The sequence below is a fragment of the Equus przewalskii genome, chromosome 4, assembly GCF_037783145.1.
Source record: "Equus przewalskii isolate Varuska chromosome 4, EquPr2, whole genome shotgun sequence".
In the NCBI taxonomy this organism is placed as follows: Eukaryota; Metazoa; Chordata; class Mammalia; order Perissodactyla; family Equidae; genus Equus; species Equus przewalskii.
Window position 1 is genome coordinate 70,638,658 of NC_091834.1, and position 18,641 is coordinate 70,657,298.

The 18,641-nt window shown below is 35.8% G+C and overlaps 1 long non-coding RNA gene across 1 annotated transcript in view; it reads left to right on the forward strand.

The window, feature by feature from the left end:
• Positions 1 to 18,641, forward strand: part of LOC139083056 (uncharacterized) — a 113,534-nt gene that overhangs the window by 6,708 nt on the left and 88,185 nt on the right. The window lies entirely within an intron of this gene.

The following is an 18,641-nucleotide window of genomic DNA, read 5'->3' on the forward strand; positions in this document are numbered from 1 at the left end:
CCAATCCATAAACATGTTATGTCTCTCCATTTCTTTAGGTCTTTTTAAAATTTCTTTTAGCAAAGTTCATGGGGTACAGGTGTATGCCCCTTTTGCTAAATTTGTTTTGAAGTATTTTGTTCCTTTTAATGCTATTGTAAATTAAATTAATTTTGTTTTCAGATTTTCCATTCCTAGCATATAGAAATATAATTGATTTTTGTGTATTAATTTTGCATCCTGAAAACTTGCTAAGCTGGTTTATTAGTTTTGTTTTTTGCTATTCTTTAGCGTTTTCTACATATAACACCAAGTCATCTGCAAATAAAAACAGTTTTATATCTTCCGTTCTAATCTGTATGACTTTAATTTCTCTTCTTGCCTTATTATGTTAGCTAAACCTCTGGCACAACATTGAATAGAAGTGATATGAGTGGTATCTTTGCCTTTTTCCTGATCTCAGGGAGAAAGCATTCATTCTTTCACCAGGAGAGATTATGTTAGCTGTATTTTTTTTTTAGTGTAAAGCCTAAAATTAAGTCTCAGTGTTGCATGCTTCCTTGGTATCTGGTAAAATTGGTTAAATTGGGAAAACCTCAAATGGCTTAATTACAAGTTCCCATCCCCGTTCTGTCCCCACGAATAGGGTCCCATAGGCAAACAGTCATCCTTGTCAAACAGACCTGGTGCAGTTCCTGCTTATCTCTGAGTAGCTGGTTTCAGTTTCCTGCTAGCCCATGGAATTATTCAAACAAACCAATCACATCCTCCTGCAGGCACCAGGGGGCATCTCACCCTCTTGATACTACAAAGCCTCCTACAGCCCTTGGTGTTTCACTCTGTTCCCCAGTGCAACCACCGTGTGGCCCTGCATGACAGGTAGTGTGCTCCTCCCCTGGGCTGTGAGTGTGTGACTAATAAACTCGTGTTGATTGCATCTGTCAAGGAGCAGGTGTTGTATGTTCAGTCATCCCCAAAACTCTAGGGTAAGAATCCCTGCCTCACCAATGGGGTGGATAGGAGGCAATTAATACATTTTTGTAGACTCCCTCTATCAGGCTGAGGAAGCAATCCTCTATTTCTAGTTTTAGTTTTTATCATGAATTGGTGTTGGATTTTGTTGAATGATTTTTTCTGAGTCTATTGAAATAATCATGTGGTTTTTGCATTTATTCTACTAATATGCTGTATTAAATTAGTTGATTTTCATTTGGTAGCCAAGTTTGCATTCCTGGGATAAATCCCATTTGGCCATGGCATATAATCCTTTTGATATGTTGCTGGATTCAATCTCTAGTATTATGTTAGGAATTTTTGTGTCTATGTTTATGCTGGCCTGTTTGTCTCCTTTCCTGTGAAGTCTTTTGTTTTGGTATCAAAGTACACCTGGCCTCTTAGAATGAGTTGGGAAATTTCCCCGTTTATTTCTTTTCTTTTGCTTATTTTGTGTTTAATTTGCTCTTTGTCTATTATTCTTAAGATAGAACTTACGTTATTGATTTGACACTTTCTTCTTTTCAAATATTGGTATTTAGAGCTATATATTTTAAGTACTGCTTTAGCTGTATCCCATACATTTTGAAATGTTGTGCTTTTTTCATTTAGATCAAAAAATTTTCTAATTTTCCTTGTTATTTCTTCTTAACCTCATGGATTATTCATAAGCATGTAATTTAATTTCCAAATATTTGGGGATTTCTCAAATTTGTTGGTGCTATTGATTTGTAATTTAATTCAATTGTGGTCAGAGGACATATTTTGAGTGATTGTTTTATGGCTTACCATATGGTCTGTCCTGGAGGATGTTCCATGTACACTTGAAATCAATGTGTATTTCTCTGTTGCTGGGTGGAATGTTGGTGGTTACATGCATCTTAACTTATCACAGTCTGCACTGTTTGGGTTAAAAGGATTGATAAGTGTTCAATTCTTCTATACCAATTTTGATCTTATGCCTATTTGTTCTATCCAATATTGAAAGTTGAGCACTGAAATCTCTAATTATAGTTAATTGTCTATTTCTCCTTTGAATTTTGTCGGTTTCTATTTCTTGTGATTTGAGGCTCTTTTTATAGGTGAGTTTAAATTAAAAATTGCTTTATGTTCATGATATGTTGACTCATTATTATGAAGTAATCCCTCTTTGTCTCTAGTAATATTTCTTGTCTTAAAGTCCATTTTGTCTTAATGTAGCCACTCCAACTACATTAATATCCTTTTGTTTTCAAACGGTTGTGTCTTGGAATCTGTATTGCATCTTTTATAGACAGCATATAGTTGGATATTGCTTTTTTAAAACCAATCAGGCAATCTCTGGCTTTTGATTAGAGTGTAATCACATTAGTATAATTATTACTTTCATTGGAAGTAAGTCTGCATTTTGCTATCTGTCTTCTAGACGTTTCATGTATTTCTAGTTTATCTGTTCCTTCTTTATGGCCTTCTTTTGTGTCAAATATTTTTTAGCATATCGTTTTTTTTTTTTTTTTTGAAGATTTTAATTTTCCTTTTTCTTCCCAAAGCCCCCTGGTACATAGTTGTGTATTTTTAGTTGTGGGTCCTTCTAGTTGTGGCATGTGATATGCCTCCTCAGCACGGCTTGATGAGTGGTGTCATGTCCACACCCAAGATTTGAACTGGCGAAACCCTGGGCTGCTGAAGCAGAGTGCGCAAACTTAACCACTCGGCCACAGGGCCAGCCCCAAGCATATCATTTTAATTCCTCTTTCAAGTTTATTTATTTATTTTTTTTTAAAGATTGGCAGCTGAGCTAACTTCTGTTGCCGATCTTTTTTTTTCTCTTCTTCTCCTCAAAGCCCCCCAGTACATAGCTGCACACTCTAGTTGTAGGTCCTAGTTCTGCTATGTAGGATGCTGCCTCAGCATAGCTTGATGAGTGGTGCCATATCCACACCCAGGATCCAAACCAGCGAAACCCTGGACCACTGAAGTGGAGCCCACAAACTTAACCATTTGGTCATGGGGCTGGCCCCTCCTCTGTCAAATTTTTAAGTATACTTTTTGAGTCATTTTCTTAGTGATTGTTCTAGAGATTCCTATATGCATCATAATTTATCACAATCTACATCAGGTTAATACAGAGTTAATCCTGGTAAAATATTGCAACTTTGCTCCAGTATAGCTTCTTTTCCTTCTTCCTTCTTTGTTCTATTATTGTCATACATATTACATCAATTTACATGATAAACTCAACAATATGGTATTATAATTACTGCTTTATACAATCTTGTGTCTCTTACATAAGCAATTATAAGAATTACAAGTAATTATAAGAAGAAAATCAAAAGAACATTTATACATTTTCTTATCGTTATCCGCATATTTACACTTTCTGGTGCTCTTCATTTCTTCCTGTGGATTTAAGTTACCATGCTGAGTCATTTCCTATCAATCTGAGGAACTTTCTTTAGCATTTCTTTTCAGATAGATCTAAGTTCTCTCAAACCTTGCTGGGTACAGAATTCTTGGTTGGCAGTTTTTTATTCCAGCACCTTGAATATATTATCCACTGTTTTCTGCCTGCTACTGTTAAGGTAATCCTAAGCAAATTTGGCTTCTATCTTCTATTTGAGCTCAAAATCCAGGTCCTTCCTGCCCCAAATCTTGGCCTTTATATTGTCCTCTTTGGGGCTCTCTTGGCCCTATGTTTCCTCTTAGTCCTGAAAACCCCTGAGCCTTGGTGATTGTGCCTTCCCATTACAAATGGACGAATCTCTGAAAGAAAAGGTGGACTTCATCTTACTTGTGTATAAAAGCAATCATATTTCCTTGGCTTGCCAGAATGCTGAAAGTTAAACTTTATTTGAAAACATAATCATTGACTCCCCATATAATCATCTCTTTCTTTACAGAACCAGCAATTTTTCTACAATCCTTTTAAATGTTTTGTCTTTAGCTACTTTGACAGCAAATCATCAAAGAAACCAGACCTCCTGTTGGGTTTAGTTTTTTAGCTTCTAAAACCATCATCTTCACTTTATTTACCAAGCCATCAAATAGAAAAACTAGCCCCAGGGTCTGGGCTTTTCTGATCCATGTATGATTCATGCAGTCATGGATCTGACTTACACGGTTCATTTACACATTCAAAAGAAGCAAATTACAATCTTTACAATCAGCATTTTGCCAAAAAAATAAGAGAGAGAGAGAGAAATAAAACAAAGTTTTAGATGTTTCCTTGCTAAAAGAAACATTGTATTTAACAAAAATTGAATATCATGGGAAGACTTTGGCATTAATACCTCGGGAAGAGTCTGTGATGGTCTTTGGAGGTGGACTGCTTCATGATAAGTGAATATGTCAGGAGAGATGGCCTGTATCCATTGTAGCCATTAAGATCTAATCAGGAAACAGCAATCACATTGATTATTTAATAGAGAAAATATAACAACATAAGGAATTGTTAATTAGGTATAAAGATGTTCATTAGGTGACTAAAAAGGCAAAAGGGAACATGAAAAAGCAACTACAGGAAGCAGCTACCACCCCCGTGGCTGGGAGAACAAAGGGAAGAGGTTGGAGGTAGCAAAACTTGGAAGCTTGTTGAAGAAGCCCCATGGAGCTGAAACTCAGAACTCTGAAGACAAGTTTATAGACAGCTGATCCTAGTGTCTCTGAGGAAATATAAAAAGGCTAGCTCTGCAAGTGTTGTTATGGGAAGGAATTACCAGCTCGGGGCAAAGAAGCATCGCTCAGTTGATGCTTCCAGGAACAGGAAGCAGACAAGTAGGAGCAAGTAGTCCTCTTCCTCATTCCAGCTTGCACTCTCCCTCTAACACTCCACCCCCCACACACACCACCACACACATACACACCACCACGACACACAGACACACACGCCGCCATGCACAGGCACATACACACATACCACCACAACTGGCAGAGCTTAATAGGGTTCCAGCTGGCAAAGCAGAAACGTGGCTTGCAAAGTTCCAGCTCCAGCATCATGTAACACCATAGAAAGGTAGATTTGGTGCTGAGAGACAAAAACTTAGTAACTGGCACATTCATTTAATTCTGAATAATAACTGCCCCCACACTCCCCACGCCACCATCCAGATTCTTTGTTTCCTATGTGCCTGGAATCACCAGAACGTTCTGATATGAAATAACCAAATGTTATTGTGGCTTATAATTTCCTATAGTTTTAACATAGGATGAATGAAAGTTAACTTTTTTTTCCTTTTTATTATTGGTGGGGAATAATAGGAAAGAAGGGAAGGGTTACTTTTAATTTCCGTAATGGTAGTTTTATTGACGACCACCTCAAATATTTTGGAGGTATGTTGGGTATAAATTGTAACTAAATACAACTAGTTGTGCCAACTAATAAAAGAGATTCCTAACAATTCCTCAATTGTCTAACCTGGGGAAGGGTGCACATTTTTAACAGTGGACATTTCAAGCTAGATAGCAGGATACGATGGAGGAAAGAAGAGACAGTTTGAGCAGACAGACAGCATTTCTTCAATCTCAGCTGTATTTCTCATTCACCTGAGGATCACCAGCCAAAGGCAGTGCCTTCCAATTTCTGGATGGAAAAGCCACTTAGGAGATACAGAAAATGACAATGGACATACAAATGTAAAGTGAAAGAGCCCAGATTTCCTTAAATTAAAAGCAAGATGGAAATAATTTTACTCTGAAAACATTCAGCATATACTGTTGAATAATCCATGGTGCATTAATAGAAGGAGTCTTTAAATTGTTTCCTTTAACTGAGATTTAAACACTAATAGCATCTTTGTCAATTTAGGGATGAAAAGAAAAGTTTAAATTGCTACAAAAATATATATGATACATCTTGTTTTGTGATGGTGCTTAACATAAAACAGGATGTTTTTACTTACGCCAAGGACAGCTTGTTACATAAGTGCATCTAAACACAGAACCCTCCTACCTGCCATCAGAAAAAGTGGCCCATAAATTCCTAAGAATCTTGAAACTCTTGTTTGGGTTTAAGAGTTTTGAGGAATTAGGGAAATATAGGTTATGCCCCACTTTTTCAAGAATGGTGGTTTTCAGCATAACAGCCTTGCAGAAGGGAAGGGTAGAAGGGTAGGAATTATTTTAAAACCTTTCCTGGGTGACTTTGAAATCAGCCTCACATACACCAGGTTTAAAACCAATGGAAAAGGTAAACATGGAGGTGGAGAATTTCAGTATGAGAAAAGATGTTGCCCTTAAAAATATTTTTTTTCCATCATTGATAACTGGTGATTAAAATGGCCCATGATGGCAGACAGCTCAGTCTGGCTGGAATCTGCCACAGGGAATCTTGGATTGCACAAAGCAATAGAATAGGAATGCAAACAATTTAATTAGAGCGGCTGAGACAAGGCCAAGAGACATAGAAACCAGAACCTGTGGGGCTGCCTTCACATCAGGCCCAGGAGGCAATGGATCTGCCAGGAGTCGAGAGCTGCCCCAGGCTTCTCTGGGGAGAGAACCCCGGGTACAGGCTCTTGTTCCTAATTTTTCTAAAATACAGCTGAACAGCTTCATGCTGCCAGGTCACCAGCCCAGCTGAGGGCTTTTTCTTTTCCTGCTGAGGTTTATAATTCTACTTCTGCAATATTGGATCCCCTTGCCTTGGAAAAACAGTCCATGAACCAACCCAGTTTCCAAATTATCCAAACATCATTACCTCATATATCTCTTGTATAAATTTATCTGTGTTAGAAAAGCTGTTATAGAAAAACAGACCATCAGAATAACTTTATGTTGATATCTGCTGTCTCAAGTTTTTAAGGCAAGACTTTTCACAAATAAATCTGTAAAAAGGATGTAGAAATATATTAAACCCGTGGCATTTTCAAAATATTTGTGGTGACATCTGTCCTCATTTTCATAAAAGTCCATGTCATGTGTTAATTTAAATGAAGATAATAAAAGCTACTGCAGTCTATAGGGTTGTTGTGAGGATTAAATGAGATAATGTAGAGCACTGAGCAAGAATTTAAATCTCAGAGTCTGAAAGTCTTCAGGGTGAGTCTTTTGGGGGAAAAACCCAGTGAAAGTCTACTAATCCAATGAATGGTTGGCTCAATTTTAAAGATTCTTCAGGGCTTCCTGGATATACTAGAATTCCTCCTAATATTCGTCTATGCCTTTAATGAAAGAAAACATTTTACACTCCATTTGGACACTTCAATTGAAGAGAGACCTACTTATCATAGTAGTTAGAATCAAGCTTCAGAGTCAGACCACCCAGGTCAGCCTTCCCTTTCCTACTGAATGATCTCCGGTGAGTTACTATACCTCTCTCCCTCATTTTCTCATGCCTAAAATATCGATAATAATAGTACCTCCTTCACAGGATGATTCAAAGGATTAAATGACTTAAGATGTCAAGGCTACAACAGAGGTTGGCTATGTTAGCCAGTGTTAGCTTTCTTCTAGTGGTAAATTCAAAAATCTCTCTCAAATCAACCTGGCTTCTGGAAAATGTATTTTTAACTTAGTTTCACTAACAGCAAAGCTAGCCTTAATGATTTTGCCCCACCACTGATTATGAGCAAACTTATAAAACTACGTTTAAAACCTTATTTTCTACTTACTTTTTAAAAATGACTTTCTTTTAGGAAAGAAACCAAACTAGTCCAAGCAACTCAACAAAGTTCAAAGGTTTGTTTACTGAGTCGAGGAATTGGCATTTCTAGAACCCACTTTGAAAACTAATGCGTTTGGCTCACTTTAATCCGCTTGCTTTGATGCGCAATAATTTCCAAATCTGTTATCTTTCTATCAGTGACAAGTACGTCATGATGCCGATGGCCTCACTGCAGTGTTGTCAGAAACCTTGGCTGAAAGACGCTGTGGAAATACAATAAAAGAAGGCAATGTTATCTTGATTTTCCAAAAGTATCTTCATGATATGCTGGCTATTTTTTTTTTTTTTTTTTTTTTTTTTTTTTAAGATTTTATTTATTTTTTTTCCTTTTTCTCCCCAAAGCCCCCTGGTACATAGTTGTATATTCTTCGTTGTGGGTCCTTCTAGTTGTGGCATGTGGGACGCTGCCTCAGCGTGGTCTGATGAGCAGTGCCATGTCCGCGCCCAGGATTCGAACCAACGAAACACTGGGTTGCCTGCAGCAGAGCGCGCGAACTTAACCACTCGGCCACGGGGCCAGCCCCTATGCTGGCTATTTTTAAGGTCATTTCAAATAGAGAGGCAATTATAACTGCCACATTTGACATTTAATAATTAGTAATTTGCATCACAAAACAACATTGGCTCCTCAGCTTTCTGTTTCTTCTCTGTGAATTATTCTTCGAGATGCTTTATATAGATGATGCAGCGAGCATCGTGAAACAACTAGTTCATCTTGTAAAGCTTAATTTAAAATGTATATAAAGAAGGGTAGGAGCTCATAAATGATGAACATAGGCATTAAAAATCAATCGCTGCTAGAACTTGGGTATAAAGTTAATGAGGCAGTTCTTGTTTTCTGGTAACTTTTCATCGATTGCATGGGATTTTCCATTAGAAACAGAGTTTAAGGGCCAGTATGTCATCCATTCATCTTTTCTAGTGATGATTTTTCTGTCCCCAACTTGTTCTCTTGTAATGGTCTTGGGACAAGCTACAGTCATTTCAGAAGTACAATGTATGACATTATAATACAGTTAACAAATCAATATGAAAAGTGTTATGAATAAGCAGTAAAAAAGTGAAGGAAATAAAAGTGAATGTACCTGGAAGTAAATGACCTAAAGGAAAACAATCAAAGTCATCCTTTTTATCATTTGGGCAACAAAGTTCTCATTTTGTGGCAAATAGATAACACAGTCCTCATTTCTGAAAGAGCATAAAAATGGATTGAATGCTTTTAAAAGGCAATATGGTTGGAAGATAACTGGGCTGTGTAAAGAATCATAGCCAACACCAGTTTTTTCCTGAGAAGTCGTTAGAGAATTGATTAGCAGGTTTGATATTCTTTGGCATAAATTAGATTTTATTTTGCACAAATCTTGGCTGGGAATGAATTTGCAAATTAAAATGTCTTCTAATGTAATTACATTGTCTTCTAGTATAAATCATTTCAGAATGAAAACTCTACTTTTAACAAGGAGTGAGTGCATGTTCTTAGCAGAATTAAATGGAGATCTAAGCAGAAACTGAAAAGCATACGCAGTGTGGACAACAAAATGGAAAAATATAGGATGCATAGTATCTCCATAAATGCTTGCTTTAATATGATTAGCTGTGCACAGGGCTGTAGGCTAAGTTTGGTACATTTGTTTGCAAGATCTGTTTATTTGTAACTTGAGAAATCTCAGGAAATTTGCTTTGTTAAAGGAGTTGGGTTTGTTGCAAAATGTTTGTCCATCTGTTTTTTCTGGGCACTTAAGAACTTAGGACATATTTAAACAAGAAAACTAAACTGTGTTTATTAAGTGATGGGAATTGTGTCATACTGGGATATGTGTTGGGGATGGGGGGCCGGCCTGGTGATGTAGCAGCTAAGTTTGCATGCTCCACTTCGGAGACCCAAGGTTTGCAGGTTCAGATCCTGGTCATGGACCTACACACCACTCATGCAGCCATGCTACGGCTGCATCCCACATCAAAAAATAGAGGAAGATTGGCACAGATGTCAGCTCAGGGCCAATCTTCCTCACCAAAATAATAATAATAACAATAATAATAAATAATTAAATAAACAAAAAGTAAAAGAATAAAAAATATGTTGGGGTTGGGATGAGTTTGACCTGGTTTGAATCCTGTCTTCGTCACTTATTGTCTGAGCAACCTTAGGCAATCCTCACCCGTAAATTGGGGATACAAAACCTACACTGCAGGTTCATCATGAGGATGAAAGGACACGGTAGATGCAGTGTGCTTTGCTGGGCTTCCTGGTACCTAAAGTATCCAAGAAGTAGCAATTTTTAAACTTCGTTTATGGGAACTTATTAAAAAGGACTTCTTAGGACAAGGCAAACTAAACGACCAAATCAGTTACTCTCTTTTCTGTCATACTCCTATATACTATCCTCAAAGGTCTTAAAACAGTAATTGTGGATTTAAACTACCTTCTTACTGTGCTTTCTATTTATCCTGCCTGTCCCAGGTTCTATTTTTCCCCTTTCTTGCTTTCAGATGGAGTCATTGATTTTTTTTTAATTCCCTTTTTTCCTGTTAGTCTGAAAGTTATGCAACATTTTACCCTAGAAATTATAAGTTAATTAGTACTTCAACCCTCCAACAGGAAAATACAACCAATATGCTATTATTTACATTTTTATTTTATTATTATTTACTATTATTTATTATTATTTACATATTTATTTTAATTCTCACTATATTTTAAACCCGACAAGACTTTATTACTAATACTTAGTCATGTTCATTTAGATTACACTTATTTATGGCTTTCTTTGGAATTCTTTCCTTCCTGCATAGCTAACCTTCCAACTAGTATCATGTTCCTTCTGCCACAAGAATATGCTTCCTTCCTTCTCGAAGGTCTGTTGGTAGCAAATTCTCTCAATTTTTGCCTGACAATGTCTTTATTTCATTTTTATTATTGAAGGATATTTTTGCTGGGTATAGAATTCTATGTTGATCGTTATTTTCTGTCAGCATATTGATTATATAGTTCCATTGTCCTTTGATTGTTCTTGTTGCTGTTGCTAAATCAGAGCTGTCAATATACATTTTGCCTCTTTGAAGGTAATTTGTCTTGGTTTTTTAAAATGTAGCTGCTTTAGATTTTTCTCTTTGTTTTTTCTGCAATTTCACTACATGTCTAGATGTAGATTTTTAAAAATTTCATCTTGATCAGTATCCATCACTAAAATGATTCCTTTTCATATCATAGCTAAAGTTATAAGATCATTCCCAGTTCAAATTATTTTGTAAACAAATTATTTACAAAAGCTAGTTACAACCATAATTTTCTATAATCCTAACACCCACTACACTCAAAGAAAACATTAATTTATGGACGTATAAAATAAGGAAATATTGACATCTTTTTATTCATTTTCTACCTCTCTTCTGAATGACAAAACATGAATATAACACTTATTACCTTCTTTAGCATTTCATTCCTACAGGTGTGAGGTTAAAAATGAAGGGTAAGCAACTGCCCCAAGGATGCAAGGAAATCAATTGAATGGTTTTGATAAACCCTTTTTTTGAATATCCAAAGCCAGTTGGGCCTGAAAAAGGGGTTTCAATCTATTATAGCAAGTATGACCAACCAAAGGGTTGGCAAGTATGATCCCAGGGTTAAATGGTTGAATCTGTGCATTTATCCAGAAGGATTCCCAATTGGAAATTAAGGCAGCAATTTGGAAGGGCCAGATGAAAAGACTTGGGTGGGACTGAAGGTGCTTCAGGAACACTCAAATGTAGTGTGGATTTGGGTGAAGTTCTCTAACTAGAAGCCTTTTATCTTAGTTATGGCAAAGCTGTCATTCCTCGTCTAAGGTAGGAATGTCTAATTTTTAAGCACCAGAATAAGCTAGGCTGTATCTCTTGGTTAATAATCCTACTCACTTAGATAAAGTGCTTCAGTTACTGTATCCAAGGGGGAGAATCACTTCATAAAGTCAGACTAGGTGCTCAGTTGAAATATTGTCTTCTGTCAAGAGGTAGAGAGAACGGTTCCATGTGAGGCAGGTCAGCATTCATTCTAGTGTTGGAAGTTTTACATGGCTCTGTAATCCTCCACAAGGAGGGTGCCAGGGACCCTAGATTTGAAAAATTCCTTCGAGTTTCTTATATATTAATCCTTGGAGAAATCTTTATGATTTGGTTGTTCTCTGCAATATACCATTACCATATATATAAATTGACAAACTCCTTCCAGATATCATTTGACCCATACATGTAGTAAAAAATGAATTTCTGTATTCTATGTACTGACTAAAGAATCTTGTCTCAGTGCTGACTTTACTCTAGCACTTGCTTAAAGTACCAGCAAAGCAGGGGGATGAAAACAAATTATTTTGAAGAACTTTGACATTTAATTAGAAATATTTTTCCCTTGTGACTTTGTCTTTGATCCAGGGGTTACTTATAAGACAGCTTCAAATATTACTTTCAAATATTTGGAAATTTTTCTGGATACATTTTCATTATTGATTTTGATTTGTGTTGTGGTCATAGAAGACATTTTGTTTGATTGCATTCATTTGTAATTTAATGAGACTTGTTTTTTGGCCTAGCATATGGTCTATCTTGGTTAACATTTCTAGGTGCACTTGAAAAGAATGTATATTGTTTGAGTGTAATATTCTGAAAGCATCATTTAGGTCAAGTTGGTTAAAGACATTCAAATCTTCTATAACCTTACTGATTTTCATCTATTTGTTTTAGTAATTACTGGAAGAGCAGTGTTTAATCCCTAAATATGTTTATAGATTTCTCTGTCTTTTTCCTTTGTTTCTGTCGATTTATGCTTCATATATTTTGCACCTCTTTATTAGGTGCATGCACATTTAAGTCTCTTTGATAGGTAGATCTTTTTGTCATTATGAAATATCTCCATTTCTCTAAATATTGTCTTCAAATCTACATTGTCTGACATTAATGTAGTCATGCCAGCTTTCTTATGAGTAATATTTACATTGTTTTACCATTAAAACTATTGGTGTGTTTGTATTTAACATGTATTTCTTGTAAATGGCATATTGTTCAGGCTTTGTTTTCATCTAGTACAGTGGTTCTCAACCAGGCATGATTTTGTCTAGCAGGGGACATTTGCAACTATCTGGAGACAATTTTAGTTGTGGTAACTGAAAAGAGAGGGGTAGTGCTACTGATATCTAGCAGGTAGAGGCCAGGGACGCTGTCAAACATCCTGCAGTGCAAAGGACAATCTCCTACAGTAAAGAATTATGTGGCTCAAAATGCTGAAGTTGAAAAACTCTGATCTAGTTTGACAATCTCTGACTTTTAATTGAAGCCATTAGTCCATTTACATTTAATGTAATTATCAATATGGTTAATTTTCAATCTGGTATCTTGCTATTTGTTTTCTTTTTGTCCTATTGGTTCTTTGTTCCTTTGTTCTTCCTTTCTTGCCTTCTTTGGGATTAATCAAGTATTTTTTTTAGTATTCTATTTTACCTCTTCTATTGATTTTTTTATTACGCGTCTTTGTAATGTAACTATCCTGTTCTTTATCACAGTTTTCATTTATTACTTTATTTATATCAGTATGGGCATATAGAGTTTCCTGTGTTACTCAATGGGCTATAGTCTGTTACTATCATTGTTTATTTTAATGCTCAAATTGTCCCAGCTCTGGCCATTGGGAGTTACTTCTGGATGACTTTAATGCCTTTTTGTCTTGTCCTTATAATTCTGTGAGCACTGCTTGCTTTCTGGAACTAACAAACTCATCTTGCTTTTTGCTGCTCCAGCAAAAGAAATCAGAAGTAATCAGTTATTTCTCCAAAGAGCCCTGGTTCCTTTTAGTGGAGAAAAATATTCAGAAGCTATGATCTAGAATCTAGGTGTGTTCATTGCTATTGGGGCATTGATAATCTCAGGCCCTCTTAGTAGACAAAGCTAGGGATTATATGTATAAAAATACCACACACATGTATTTACACATATGTACATCTATATTAATTTCTCTACCTACCTGATACTTCCTCTTCCAATCCTACACCTTAGGGATCTTTCTAGTTCTCTCCATTGCCATATTTCCAATTCCTTTCTTGAACAGAAGAATCTCTTCCTATTCTCTTTATTTTTCTTATTGGATAATTCCCTCCTTATGTAACCAATCTCCCATCATCATCTCTTCCCTATCCCTGGTGCAGATGCCCTCCTTAGCCCATGCCAGATCACTTCTCTTCGTGGTTTCTGCCACCTGCTCTGATATCCCATGCCAGGCATTGCTCCCCTGCATAAGTGCCATACAGCGATTTTTAAAAATTTCTGATACATTTATCAGTTCTAAAACTTCCATTTGGTTCTGAAATTTCTTATCTCTTTGCCCTTCATCTCCATTCTTTCCTGTAAATTCCTCAACATTACTTTTTTAAAATGTTCTTGTCTGCTAGTAATCTACAAGTCTCTGTCTGTTGACTGCTTACTCTTGAAAATGGGTCCAATTCCTCCCCTCCTCATATATCTCATAATTTAAAAAATTTTATTCTGTATTGTGCATAAAAGAACAGTGGAGAGTAAAGTGTAATTTTGTGTGTGTGTGTGTGTGTGTTCAGAGTGCATGCCATTCATTCTGTGCTGGTTAGCATGAGGGACCTGTCCCTCAGAATCCCCCACAAGTTGAACTGAGCTGGAGCTGGGCTGCAGCCTTAATTAGAATGAGTTCAGCTCCAGTTAGTCCAATCCCTAACCTCCTATGCCTCATTTGCCAAGAGATTAAGCAATTTGATCTTTTTAGTGTTTGAACTGGAACAAGAGTCCAGTCTCAGTTTAGTTAGGATTCAAATTTGGTTCCAACTCTGGCAATTAAGTGTGACATGCAAAGCTACACAAATTCTCTTTGCTTACTGGGTCCTCCTCCATAGCTACTTTCTTGGCAAAATTCCAGGAAAAATAGCCAGGAGAATTGTTGGGTCAAGCACTTAACACTCTTGCAGACCCCTCTCATCAGGCTACGATGTTGTCAACAGTTCAGCCAGTTTCCTTCTTTCCTGTGAAATCTCCTAGTCCATGGTAGCTCCACTTCTCACCTACCAGCACCCAGACAGGCATTTGCCTCAGGTATAGAAGCTGCTGCAGTCTCTACTTATTTGTGAATAATTCATCTCTCTCTGGGATTTATTTCATCTAGACTTGCTTGTATATACTACTCTGTAAAAGCACCGTTAAAGATTATGTTTATTATATCTGGAATTTTTCTAATGTTTCACTGGATCAAAGTTCTTTTGTATTTTATATCCTAACCAGAAGTGAAAGTCAAATTCACCATGTTCTTTTAAAGTGAAATTTACATTGGTTTCGAGTTCAAGACAGTGAACATATGACTTTATATCTTGTTCTCCAGTTCCCATTAAATTAATAGTAAAGGAATAAACAAGTGACTATACCATCAACATATAGGGAATGGGAGGACCTATCACCAGACCAGAGATTTTAGCACACATCCAGAAGCCAAAATGAATAGAAGAGTGGGAACTGGGGATGCAGAGAGGAGCAAGCTGTAGCCTTGCAGCCTCACAGAGGAAGCATCTGACCAGTCCAGCACAACCCCGGAAAGGCTCTGGCATCAGAGATTTCTGGAAAATGGAGGGAGAGGTTAAGAAGTGGGCTGATATTACCTTGGTTAATAATTGAAGGTCTTCATATTGACCAATTGTACCTCTTCCATTTGCTCACGTGCTTGTAGCCAGGTGGTTACCCCCTTTATAAAATACTCAAACATTTCTCTAAAAGGCATGCAGTTATTGATACCCAAGGGTAAAACCTTCCTTTTCCTGGCATGTGGAAGTCTCTACAACATAAAATCTGGCTCAAAGCTGAGTTTGAGACCCAATTCTTAGTCATAGCTGTGTAATTTAGGGGAGATTACATAAGTTCATAGCCTCAATTTCCTCATTCATAAAGTAAAAGTATATCCATCATTAAAGGTGGTTGTGGGAATTTAACAAAATCATGTATATCAAAGTGCTTAGCCTTCTTAGCACACTGCCTAGGACACAGTAAACATTAAATAGATGAAAGCCATTGTCATTTTGTTATTGATGAATTAGTTGTTTTATGTGGAAAGTAAGAAAGGAATCCACAGGTTAGGTGTTGGAGAGAAAGAGGAATATAGGTAGGAGAGAAATAGGTGAGGGTACCCATGCACATGGATGTGGATTACAAGTTAAAATTCCCATTCCATTTTTCTAATCAATACCTAGGCGTGTAGAACAAGAAATCATTACGTATAAGGACTCCAAAGAACCTAGAAATATCTATTATAAAATTACATGAAAATGGCATCCATCTGAAATTCCACATATACACAAACAAAATGATTTGTTTAGAGAAAATTCATTGTGCTATTTGCATTCCCATGCCATAAGACACAGGATTTTTTTTCTTTCCTTCTAAAAAAATACTCTGTATAGAGCGTCACTAACATCCAATGTTGTATCCAAAGACTCGTCAGTGTGCTGGGGTGAGGAAGACAGAACAAATGATCCACTGCCAAATTAAAACTGCTCTGAAGTCTTGTGATTTACACTAAAAATTAATATAAATTTTGCTCATCAATACATTGGTATGTGTTCTAATATAGAAATATTTTTACTTCATATGGAATAAACATTGCCAGCCTAGGAAGATAGGCCACATTCCTCTTTATCCCCAGGACACTGCTAAAACTTTGATATGGAATAGGTCGATATTTTTAGGTCGACACCACTTTACTAAACCTGTCCTTTTATTCTAATTATTTTAAGTTCATACTTATAAAATATTGTGAGGTCATCATACAAGATGACTGGGCAACTCGATGTTTTTTAATCAATTAAAATGGTTTTTATGTATTAATATAAAAAAACAGTGATTAGCCTATAGTTTTCCATCTTGAATCAGCTTTGGCCTAAGTAATATTACTTCTTAATAAAAATAAATGTCAATTACTTTATCAACAAAATAGTTCCTCAAAACGATTACTGCTTAGATTTCATTGTTTCATACTTTATATCTATGTATTGCAACTAGTGAATAGAGAAGATACTTCCAAAATGAGATATTTGTCATTTCCCTAGCTTGTCCTTAACCTGCTCATGTTTATGGGCTGACTTTTCTGACTCTACAGTGTAGTTGTCACTGATATGCAGAGCCACATTCCTTCTTTGTTCATCAGACTTTCTTTTAATAATTAGTAATTTTCATTTGTAATAAATCTCCAGTCTGTCTACATCTTTCTATTGGGAAATCAATGAAAGAGTCGATCTAAATTATATCTGAGTCATGATGAAAATGGATCCAACCCACAAAAAGTCCATTTTTTGGTGACATCAATTATGTTTTCATTCAAACCTATCTGAAAGAGTTTTTCCTTCCCTAATCTTGACTTATTACCCTTTTACTACAAATGAGATTTTTTTTCCTTTCACTGATTCTGTAACAGTCTTTAGTAATTAACTTAATGAGGATCTTGAAATAATATCAACTTAAAACTGTTAAGAAAATGTAGTAATTTACAACCAGGTGATTCCAATTTCTCCTTAGGATCCTAAACTCATTAACTCAGTCAAATACATTCTTAAAATACCTCCTATTATGGACAAAGCACTCTTCTGGGTAATTGTGTACCAGAACACCAAGGTGTGTAAGTCTCCGCCTGAAAAGAGATGACAGTCTAGTAGTTTCGGATAGCAGAGATGTTCAAAAGTACTAACAGATCTAACTCCTCTGAGCATTTACTATCAAATATACCTAATCAAATTCAGATATACCTAATCACATTCTTAAATTAAACCATTTTCTTCTGGCATTCCTAATATTAGCTATCATATCACCTGTGGAAAGGTAATATAGAACATTACTTTAGAAAAGACTAAGTTCTAAATGTGAAAGAATACATATAAAAAGGCACTACCCAAAACAGCAAATATACTTAAGCCAAAACTTACAAACAAAACATACAGTTACAAATAGATTCTAATGAAGATTTTACCAAAAATAAAAAAGTCTGCCCACTAATGCATTAAATATAAATGCATTTTAATTAACAATGTAATTTTTTAAAAGCATAGAACTTACAAAAACACTGGTCATAAAAATGGTCTTCTGAAAAAGGTCTTTTCTGTAGAACTCTGTATTTATTAAGAAGAACAAGATAGAAAGCTATGCAAAGATAAATCCAAGTATCCTAGGGAGAAAGAGTTTAATCAGAGTAAACTAAAACAATTTTTGAATGAAATAATAGCATAACTGAAAAGTTATGGGAAGAGAAACAACTTGGTTCCTCAATTTATCACATAACAGTGTACACTTTTTAAAAAGATGTTTATGGGGATAGTGCTTTTGTGGTTTTAGCAAGGTATCATATAAGGAAACAAAGTCGGTCAATAATATGTTGAAAAATATCTCCATGTTATCTATTTCTTTCTAGTAGAATGATAAAGTTTTGCCCTAAAATAATTCCTATCACTCCGAGTAACTCCTTCCTAAACATTGATATATAAAATGAAAGCCATAAGAAAATCAGTCTGATTGTTAGATCTGTTTTTAATCTTTAGGTAAAAGTAACCAATCATTTTATCCTTCTTATAATACTCCTTCTCCATACTATCAGTTACTTTAATGTTTTAAAATTGGTAACTTTAATTTAGGATGCCATCTAACAATCATTTATAGTTTTTTGTTTGTTTGGGTAGGAGAATTCACCAAAAGTGGACATTTTATACTTTTTGGTTAATAAATTGGCTCAAGTCACGTTTTTAGCCCAGATCTTGTTTGGTTGTACTTTCACAGAAAATATGTATTAAAACATTAGCTTTGTGGCTGTACAACTGTCTGCTATCTTTTGAATGTGACTTTCAGTACCATCATAATAATATCACTTTATAAAGGATGCAGAATATACTTTTATGTTTGGCTTTTTCAGAGCAAAGAGATATGCTCGATATTGGCTTAGAAATTTAAAAAGAGATTTTACTTAAAATTAATTCAACTGTTTCTTGCAGCTCTAAGCTCATACTTTTAACACTTA